Below are 11,086 nucleotides of genomic sequence, written 5' to 3'. Positions count from 1 at the left end.
CTCTATGAGGAGGAAGTATCAATATACATACAAATACAGAGATTGTGCACAATGGTTGTCAAACTATTGTTGATTAGGCTCTTACTCCCATGATGACCTTTTCTATAAGAGAATCTCACTATATTTTGCTAACACTTGCATAATGAATGCAAAATTTAGTTTAAGGAAAATAATTAAATGTTATAATCATCAACAAAATAATGTAAAATATTGGAATTAGAAGAGAGACTATGCTCTACTGTTATTGTAGGAAGCAGTTGTATCAAGTGTGACTGATATGTGGACAGTTATTCTGGAGTCTCCAGTAACTTTGGGAATCTTCTACAGATTCACTGCAGGACTAAGGTTTCAAGTCAATTGTAGGTCATTGCTTTTATAAATGGGTAAATAATCCTATATGATGCATATAGGAGTTTATAAAATTATCACAAATCACAGAATGGTTTTATGATTTCTAGGAATACAAAGGTAATTGCTTCCATCAAATTTGACTATAAAACTAAACATGCACATGAGATATTCTGTTTGCTTTCATGTTATGACATTGTACATGTGTTTCCCTGCAAGCAAGTGATGTTATAATATCATAAAATATCTCCTTAGTAATTGATAAAAAGTTTAAATATACACTCAACATCCTAAAAGGTAAAGTAGCCAGTAAAGTGCAGGGCTTGCAGTTGTGAAAAATCAAATTACACCCCAGCCCCACATACACTGGAACAGTACTTTGTTATTTTTCTCTGTTGTAAAAAATAAGTCAATATTTAAATATTATTAAAAATTAATTTTATTTACTAAAACTCAAAGTAGACAGCTGGCTGGTGATGCACCTGGTTAAGCACATAGATTGTCGTGTGCAAGGACCTGGTTTGAGCCCTGACCCCCTGCAGGAGGTGTGGGGGGTGCTTTATTGGTGATGCAGGTATGCAGGTATCTCTCTTTCTCCCTTTCTATTTCCTCTCCCCTTATCAATATTTCTTTGTTCTGTTAAATAAAGTGGAAAGAGAAAATAGGACACTGAGAGCAATGGACTGGAAGTTAAAATATGTAATTAAATAAAAATAAAAATAAATCATAATTTTCAAAATGGCTTACAAAAGTTTACTTTAATCTGTAGCAATTGTTTGTGAAATTAGTTTTCTTGATTTAATGGTAATATTCATTCAGCCTTAGCATGTTCATACTTCCTTAGGTAAAGCTGGATTCTTGTTTTGAGGAATTCCTGTTAAATATAATGTACCAACTTTGATTTCTAGTTTTCCTTTTTTTCATTTTTAAAACCTTATTTATTTATTTGATAGGACAGTGAGACCTTTAGAGCGAAGGGGGATAGAGAGGGAGAGAGACAGAGAGACACCTATAGCACTGATTCATTGCTTGTGAAGCTTTCCCCCTGCAGGTAGGGACTGGGGTCTTGAACCTAAGTCCTTGAGATCTAACAATCTTTCTAAATTTAACTTTAACATAAATGATTATATTATATATTTTATATTTGCCATCACTTGTGCATAGTGCCTTCTACCTACATAGATGTAGGTTTCTTACATGTTTAGGCTCAATATATATATAAAGGATAAACAGGTATTTCTGTTACTATGAAATAAATTTTGACCTTAAAATTGGACACATGAGTTTGACTATTAGCACTGTATTTTTTAAAAAATTGAGAAACTTTATGCAAGTACCACTGAGACTCAGCAGATAATATTTAACAGTGAAGATAATAGTGACTACTTATATTAAATATTGAAGAAAATTTACTGTAGGTCCATTGTCTTTGTTGTCTTTGTCAAACTTGCATATATAAGTATCTCACAAAGATTTTTGTTTACCTCTTAGTCCTTTTCTACTCCATCTTCACTATCTCTTAAAAATTAAAGCAAAATTGAATACTGCCTTATATTTTTTTCTACTCAAAATGAGGTATACAAAAACAAGTGAATAAATAATGACATGGCAATCTATTTTATTTTTCTCAAATTAATATATCTTTGTTCTAAAAATCTTTATTAGGTATTTGTGATAGACAAACCACTGTACTAGGCTCAGAAGAAAAAAATATGTCCTGTTTTTGCTGGAGTTTGTAAGCTAACTGGAAAGATACCAGTATTATGACTGCTTCATAGTGAAGGAGGTAAGCATTCTCATGAATACAACATTACTTAGAATTATATTCTAGTGGTAGGAGTAAGAAAATAAGTGATCAGGCTTTCTTAACACAGAAGAATTAAGACATAAAATAAGACACACAAAAATCATTATGAGACATTTAGGTAAGTATAGGATTATAGTAATCTCTTTCTTTTATCCTGTAATTATATTCTATTAAAGTTGCCTATGTAATGGAATATGCTCTGTACTTTGTACTGTTTATATCCTTTAGGACAATGTTGTTGTTCTGCATATTTGCCTTGTTATTTAAAACCCTTTTCCTCTTTCTCAGGGGACATTTGTATTGATGCCTGCTCTTGGTGGTATACAACACACTTGAAGTGGCTTAACACTGTAGCATGTTGCTAGTCATCCCCACAGTCTTTTTACCTCTAATTCAGAAAGCTAATTACAGAACTAGGAATGAGTGGGGGATGCAATTACAAAGTATGAGATGGAATTTAGGGACTGTTAATGGGTAATGCAGAGGACATTAAAGTTACCAGCTTCAATTTTTCTCTGTATTTATCATAATTAAAAAATAAAGTAAGAATTATTATCAATTACAGTAAGGACGTGAGATTTTATACTGTACAGTCAGTAAATGATAGTGCTGAGTTTCAACCTCAGGTAGACATGATTACTACCTGATTAGTTACTACTAGCTCTAGGAAATAACTGCTTTCAAAAGGTAAAATAAAGGTATTTTTAAAGTGTTTTTTTCTAGCTGTTGTAATATCCTGATCTCCTTTGGGTGTGGTATCTATATTGATGATGGGGTAGATGTGATTAATTGTAATTATTTAGGTAATAATTTAGTTTTGGAGGTATTGTTTTTATAAATTGTCTATACATTTTGAAGTTAAGTATGATAAAGGGATAGCAATGACACAGTACCCACTTTTCTTTCTTTTCCACAGTGAAAGAAAAATGCGACATCATATACCTTCCTTCTAAAATTTTTTTCCTTTAAATATGCTTACAAAAGTATAGGTGTCTTGGTACTAGACACCCTGTCTTGCATGTGTGAGGTACTGGATTTATCCACATACCACATCATAAAGAAAGAAAAGATGAAACATAAATGACAGAGAAGTGTGTTGGCCTTAGTTATCATAAAAATTGAAAATAAAGCATGCTTACACAAATAGTATACACACAATAGATTCTTGAATATAGATGCTCTGAGAAAATTATTCAACATAATATTGGCTAAAACAGAGTTTTCGAATGTATTTCATCACATTTGAATTACTTTTAGTTCAATAATAATAAGTGTGTTTTTTTCAACAAATGTGTAACCCCTGCAGTGTCTTAGCAATACAAAAACAAACAAACAAGCAAACAAAAAATATATGGCTGTGTGATCCAAACATTAGCAACTTACATTAGAAAGACTATAGATGCTTGTTGTCAGTGAGTAAGGTAGCAGTGAAATAAGAGATGAACAATTTCAAAAGAAGAGAGAGACTATTCTCCTGCACCCTCAACAAGTTAAATTTTTAATTTGTGATTCCTTGAACAGTGATTCAATATAAGGAATAAATGAATATTAAGTCACAGAGGGTCTCTGGGTACATTAATAAACCACCACACACTTTTAATACCTTGTATATGAATTATTCTAACAGTGGGTTACAATACCAACATATCAATACTAAAATTTTAAAAAATGTATTAGGAAAAATCACTACAGACCAGAATTTAGAATATATTTGACTTGCAAAAGAAAACAAATATCCTACTGGTTAAAATTTATGGGGAACCTTAAAAGTAAATAACATCTGGGTCTGATTAGTACTTGAATAAAATAGTGCTTTTGTAAGTTTAAGATATTATTCCTCACCGCCTCTGTATTGGATTTATTGTTCCTTTTACAAGTAACCCTACCAGAAAACATGGTTTTAGCCATACTATTGTGCTTAGATTGTTAATTTGTGAAAATCCAAATGCAATGTTTATATTTCAACAATATAGAAATAGCAATGGCAATCTTGACACTAGTTTCCCTTTGAATGTGTTAACAAGTCATATTAAAAATATTTGAAATCAGAGTGTGTTGCTAACTTACTACTCCATGAAGTAATGCACCATACTAGATTGCATCAGTTCTCCAGGTCTCATCAAGCTTTCCCCACTGGCACTGGTGCCCTAGGGAAAATATACTGCATCTGTTTCATTTATGAGTAGAAAGATACATGGTTTTGTCCTAGACATATGTAGAAAAGTAGTGCCTTGGGAAAACTGGATTTTTACTCCTTTAGTAGCAAGATATTTTTAATCCCTTTCATTCCCTCCTCCACTAATCTTGCATAAACTGTGCTATTTGACAGATCAGATAATGGATATTTCAAATAGACGGGTAGGACAAATGTAATTAGTGTATTGTAATGAAAGTTGCACTATAGGTAAGAAGCCAGACCCAAACTTCTGTGGACACAAGTTCTATAGTATTTTTTTCTACTGTTATTGCTACAACATTACAATTTTACTTAATATCGGCATTTGGGTATAGTTAATGGAGAATAACTTCTCACCCAGTGCTGATGTGCTTCTTCTACCCTTTTAAATTTATTCATAAAATAAAAAATATCAACAAGACCACAGTTCCCACTACCAGAGTTCCATATCCCATCCTCTCCCTTGAAAGCTTTCCTATTCTTTATCCCTCTGGGAGCATGGACCCAGGATTATTATCGGGTACAGAAAGTGGAAGGTCTGGCTTCTGTAATTACTTCTCTGTTGAATATGGGCATTCACATGTAGATCCATACTCCCAGCCTGTCCTTATACTTCCCTAGTGGGGCAAGGCCTTGGGCAGGAGGTGGGGTTCCAGGATACACTGGTGAGGTCATCTGCCCAGTGAAGTCAGATTAGCATCTTAGTAGTATCTGCAACTTGGTGGCAGAGTACTAGAGCTGAAGGGCTGACATCACAAGCCTGGCTTTTGTTGACATTCTCCAGAATTAAATGTGTTGAGTTGGTACTGGTTGCATTGATTAGGTTGAAATCAGCAGATGCAATATGAATTAGTAAGGGTCAAGAAAAGCGTGCTGGAAAACGAGACCCTTAGCAGAGGTTCCAGGAGTGGGAGAAATATGGGTTTAACAGACAATGGGGAGGGTTCCTGCTGCCTTAGGGGTTAAGAAGACAATAAATAGCTATTATTACAACCAAGTTATTTGGAAATTTGGTATAATACATTGGTTGGTGTGTCAACTTTTATTCCAATAACAGACTGTTAAATTAGAATATTCTTTTAGTATAATTAGAAATCATGGGGTATGATACCTCTATTTTTGTTCTTCCTCAGTTCCAGATAAATTTTTGCAGTGTTTGATCTTTTTCCTTCAAGAAAATCATTGGAAAGTTTCACTGGGAGGTGTGACCATGGAGTAACAGTGACAAGATCAGGTTCTTTCCCAAAACAGCAAATATATAGAACTATCAAACTTAAAAAAAAAATCATCAGCTAGAACTCAGACATCCACAGAAACACCACAGCCTCAGGTGGGTGCTTGTGCACATGAGTAGGGTGAGAAGGGGTGTGAGACTGAAACAAAACACAATAAAATTTCAAGTTCTGGGAGAGTATAACATCATTTTCTTTCTGTTTGCAGCAGTAGTCAATAAACACGAAATGATGTCTGTAAGAGAAGGGTATTTATGACTTTCTCCACCCAGGAGCCAGCTCCATATTCGTTTTCTCAAGAGGAAGCCAGGTTTGGGATAAGGTCATCATAGACAGGAACATATGTACTTATATACATGAACCTCAGGGTGTTAGCCTATTGAATTACAGGTAAGGACACGACAAAAAAGCAGGTTGCATTTGTCACCAAAAGAAGTCAGATCTGTGGCCAAAACAGAAAGGTAATTTATGGCAGCTGGTGACAGCTAATCAGTAGAGTTAGCTCTTCTTCTCTTCTTCTTCTTCTTCTTCTTCTTCTTCTTCTTCTTCTTCTTCTTCTTCTTCTTCTTCTTCTTCTTCTTCTTCTTCTTCTTCTTCGTCTTCTTCTTCTTCTCCTCCTCCTCCTCCTCCTCCTCCTCCTCCTCCTTCTCCTCCTCCTCCTTATCCTTATCCTTCCCCTCCTCCTCCTCCTTCTTCTTCTTTTTCTCCTTCTCCTTCTCCTCCCCTTCCTCCTCCTTCTTCTCTTAATGTAATGATTTTTTCCCTCCATGATAATTTCTGGGGCTCTGTATCTGGGTCTTTGTGCCTGCAATAAAAATCCACTGCTCCTGGAGGCTACCTTTTCCCTTTTGTTGACCTTGTTATTTATTATTATTGTTGTTGTTATTGCTGCCATTGTTGTTGTATATGACAGAGAGAAATCTAGAGAGGAGGGGGAAGACAGAGAGGGGGAGAGAAAGATAAACACCTACAAATCTACTTCACCACCCATGAAACAACCCCTCTGCAGGTGGTGAGCTGGGGCTCAAAACAGGATCCTTATGTTGGTCTTTGTGCTTTATGCCATGTGCACTTAACCCACTGCGCTCCTGCCCACCTCTCCCTTAACATTGCTTCTCTGAACATAGCAGCAGTCCAGGAACAAATCCCTGAAGTTTGGTTTCATACTAAAATCACAGAGAAAAACCATATACATGTATCACATGGAGAACAAAACATCAGAAGGAAACAAAAAAATATAAGCCCCAGCCCCTATCCTTCCACCACAAAACATATAAACAAAGTGAAGCTAAGATACCATAACAATATCAACGCATGATGGCCAAAAATAGCCAGTGCAATAAATTCATAAACAGAAACAAATTGCCAGACATTCCAAATAAGACAAATAACAATGAAACAAAATTCTAAGAAAAAATAAAGGTGCTATCAGAGAAAAACTACATAAAACTAATTGTGAAGACTCTCCAAAAATCTATGAATAATATGGAAAGATATATCTAATCATTGAAAGACTATTCTACTAAGGAACTAGGAAAAACAAAAGAAGACCTTCAAGAAAAGTTATCTAATAAACTAGAATACATGAAAAAAGAACCTCAATCAGAGTTCACTAAATAGTTAGGAAGCATGAAAGGAAAACTTCAAAGAGAATTACAGATAGTCAAAGACATTTAAAGTACAGTACAAAGTCAGGTATAAGGCTTAGGGGATAGAGTCACACATTCAGAAGAAAAAAATCTAATCTAGAAGATACAATTATTCCATTCAGTTTACAAATGAGGCAGAAGAAAGGTGTAGGAAGAATGAAGCAACTTTCTGTGAAATTGCAGATGCAATCAAAAGGTCTAATGTAAGAATAATAGAAATTCCTGAGGAAGAGAACAGGGTGAAAGAACAGAGACCATATGTAACTGAGAATTTTCATAATTTTGACAATCCTAAAAACATTCATTCAGGAGGCAGAACATATACCTAGTTACATGGTTGTAAAACAACCAACACTAAGGCATATATATAAAATATTAACACTCAGTGATAAGAAACCAACACTAAGGCATATATTAAAATATTAACACTCAGTGATAAGAAAAAAATTGCAGGCTTCTAAGGAAAGGTAAGAAGTAACATACAAATGTAGAGTTATCAAGCTTTTATCAGACTTCTCTTCACAAATTCTAGAGGCAAAGAGTGGAATGAAATATTCAAAGTACTAAAAGAGAAGGATTCTACCCATGAACCTTGTAACCTACATAATTATCCTTCAAATATGAGAGATACATAAAGGGCTTCTCAAATATTCAAAAAGTAAAGTAATTTGCCACTATCAACAACACTTAAAACAATTATTAAAATCAGTCCCATAAGAAAATAAGAAGCAAATAAATATACATTATAAGTAAGATGAACAGGGGGACAGTAAGTGCAGGGGACTAGAAAAGGAAATAACAATGAAACAGGGCAGGGGAGGTAATCAATTAACAAAGTGGTTCTACCAGATATTAGCTAATCAAGATCAACTTAAAAACAAATTTTAGATACACTATATAGTTATTACACTTATAGTAACCACAATACAAAACAAGGAATGTATATTTACAGAAAGTGTAAAAGAAATCAGTGAGGAACCCATCACAGAAATGGGCAAAGAATCAACAGTTTAAAACAAAAAAAAGTGAGGATGGATGAAAGTAAATCATGTAAAACATGTATCAATAATTACCCTAAATTTGAATAGCATATATACGACTCTCAACAGATTCAAAATAGTTAAATGGAGTAAATAACAGGTTCCATTCATTATATGTCTTCAGGAAACAAAACCTAAGAAAATACAAATGGAAACTTAATGTAAGAAGCTGGAACGACATTATCCAAGGTAAGAATTCATAAAAACAGCAGGGATAGATATTCTGTTACCAGATAAAATATACCTTCATATGAAGAAAGTATGCAGAGGCAAAGGACACTAATTTATTGGTGAAATAATTAATACAACAAGATAACATATCAATTATAAATATAACCCCAAACTCAGGTGCACCCAAATATGTAAAACAAATACTGAACTTAAGAAAGACATTGACAGCAACATAGTACCAGTAGGAAATTTTTATTATATTTTTTATTAATGATTAAATAATGAATGACAATACTGTGGGATGAGAGGGGTTCAATCACATACAGCTTCCACCTCCACAGTCTCATATCCTCTCCCCTCCACTGGAAGGTTCCCTATTCTTAATCCCTCTGGGAGTATGGACCAAAGATCTTTCTTTATGTGTAGGGAGGTTGTGGGGATGTGGTGGAGCCTGGCAGGGTTTGACTTGAGAGGTGAGTTCATCCTGGTAAGTCTCTCTCTCTCTATGGAGGGGTTGAGCAAAAGGGGGGACACAGGAACCTCAAAAGGTTACCAGCCATATAAGCCTTCCCTGCCTCACAAAACATCCTGAATCTTCCTGCCTCCAGGAGCCAACATTCCTTAAAATATTAAGCCTGCTACACCCTGCATTCCTTTTATCTACATATCAATCTTCTGCTTTGTCTTACAAATGACTAAAAATCTCCTTCCTAATTCTGCTCAGGGTATTGCTAATCCTACAGTTGAACCCCTAGAAACAGTTGCTGGGGAGGTCCATACCATTCCTGGTCCCCTTTGCCTTTTCTCTGCCCCTTTCCTAACCATGTATGGTATGTTAAGCCATTTCCATTTCTGTCTTGTCTCTTCTGTGTCCCGACCTGGAGGAGGGCAGGCAGACTCTGGGGCGTTCGAATGAATAAAGATTTGAATTGCCTTGCCGCCATGAACTTAGTTCCTAGGTTCTCTCTCTCTCTCTCTCTCTCTCTCTCTCTCTCTCTCTCTCTCTCTCTCTCTCTCCCACTCAACGCTAGCCAGACATTTATGGGGAGCAAAAAGTGGAAGGTTTGACCTCTGTAATTGCTTCTCCACTAGACATGATTTTGAAGGTCAATCCATACCCTCAGCCTGTTTATACATTTCCCTAGTTGGGTACAGCTCTTCAAAGGAGGGGTTCTAGGATATATTGGTGAGGTTGTCTGTCCAGATACTTCAGGTTGGTGTCATGGCAGCATCTGCAACTTGTTTACTGAAAAAGCATTAAGATATAAAGCAGAACAAAGTGTTTAGTAATCAGGAACTTAAAGGTAATAATATAGCATATGAGAGTTTGGGTTTTCACGTTGGAACAAGCTAGTAAGTCTAATATATATATATATATATATATATATATATATATATATATATATATATATATATATATATTCCAAGGAGCCCATGACTTTACTAATTTTTGCTAGAGCCTGATAGCTAGTATGCAGACAGTAAAAGGTTCAAATTATATAATTATTTCTCCATTGGAAAGGACATTGGCAGGTTGATTCATATCCACAGCCTCTTTCAGTCTTTCCATAGTGGGTTAGGGCTCTGGAGAGGTGAGATTCCTGGACACATTGGTGAAGTCATTGTCCCGAGCAGTCTAGGGTGAAATCATAGATGTATACTCAATTTGGTGGATGGAAGGCAGTAAGAGGTAAAGCAATACATTTTTTTAATAAAAAGGAACAAAAGAATAATAATAGAGCAGATGGGAATAGGGGGTTTAGGGAGAAAAGAAGTTAGTAAGTTTATTTTAGGTATATTCCTAAGGGTCCATGACTTTGGAAATATTTGCTATAACTTGATAGCTAACATGGAGGTGTATTAAAAATATTATCTGGAAATATTGTGTCAGAGCTGAGAGTATAACTGGAAAAGTGTATCAGGGCAGATAGTTGGTCCCAAACGTGAAGAAAATATAAACGCAATGATTTTTTTTATTTCTTTTTTTTTAAATTTTTTATTTAATAAAGGATTAGTGAACAAAAACATAAGGTAGAAAGGATACAACTCCACACAATTCCCAACACCCAATCCCCATAATCTCCCCCCTCCCATGGTAGCTTTCCCATTCTCTAGCCCTCTGGGAGCATGGACCCAGGGTCCTTGAGGGTTGCAGAAGGTAGAAGGTCTGGCTTCTGTAATTGCTTCCCCGCTGAACATGGGCGTTGACTGGTCGGTCCATACCCCCAGACTGCCTCTCTCTTTCCCTAGTAAGGTGTGTCTCCGGGGAAGCTGAGCTCCAGGACACATTGGTGGGGTCTTCAATCCAGGGAAGCCTAGCCAGCATCCTGGTGGCATCTGGAACCTGGTGATTGAAAAGAGAGTTAACATATGAGGCCAAACAATTTGTTGAGCAATCATGGATCCCAAGCTTGGAATAGTGGAGAGGAAGTGTTAGGGAGATACTCAATGCAAACTCTAGTGTACTTCTGCTTTCAGGTATATATTTTGCAGTAGTTGATGGATACGTGTGCACATAAACACTCTCTCACAGAAACTGGTGTATATCTAGATTTATGGGACTTTGTTAGAAAGTGAACTACCTGAGATGAAATTAGAGTGTACTATAAAAGGAAAGGTCTCACCTGAGTAATGAAGTTGAAGGGTTGTCATTCCACACGTGA

The 11,086-nt window shown here is 35.7% G+C and overlaps 1 non-coding gene across 1 annotated transcript; it reads right to left on the bottom strand.

The window, feature by feature from the left end:
• Positions 1–5,829: 5,829 nt before the first annotated feature.
• LOC132536058 (small nucleolar RNA SNORD50) lies at positions 5,830–5,898 on the bottom strand. The gene has a single exon (XR_009547741.1). It is a non-coding gene; the product is annotated as a small nucleolar RNA SNORD50 (small nucleolar RNA).
• Between the last annotated feature and the right edge of the window lie 5,188 nt (positions 5,899–11,086).

Source organism: Erinaceus europaeus, chromosome X, assembly GCF_950295315.1.
Source record: "Erinaceus europaeus chromosome X, mEriEur2.1, whole genome shotgun sequence".
NCBI classification, from domain to species: domain Eukaryota; kingdom Metazoa; phylum Chordata; class Mammalia; order Eulipotyphla; family Erinaceidae; genus Erinaceus; species Erinaceus europaeus.
This window is presented reverse-complemented; position numbering and strand designations above follow the sequence as displayed.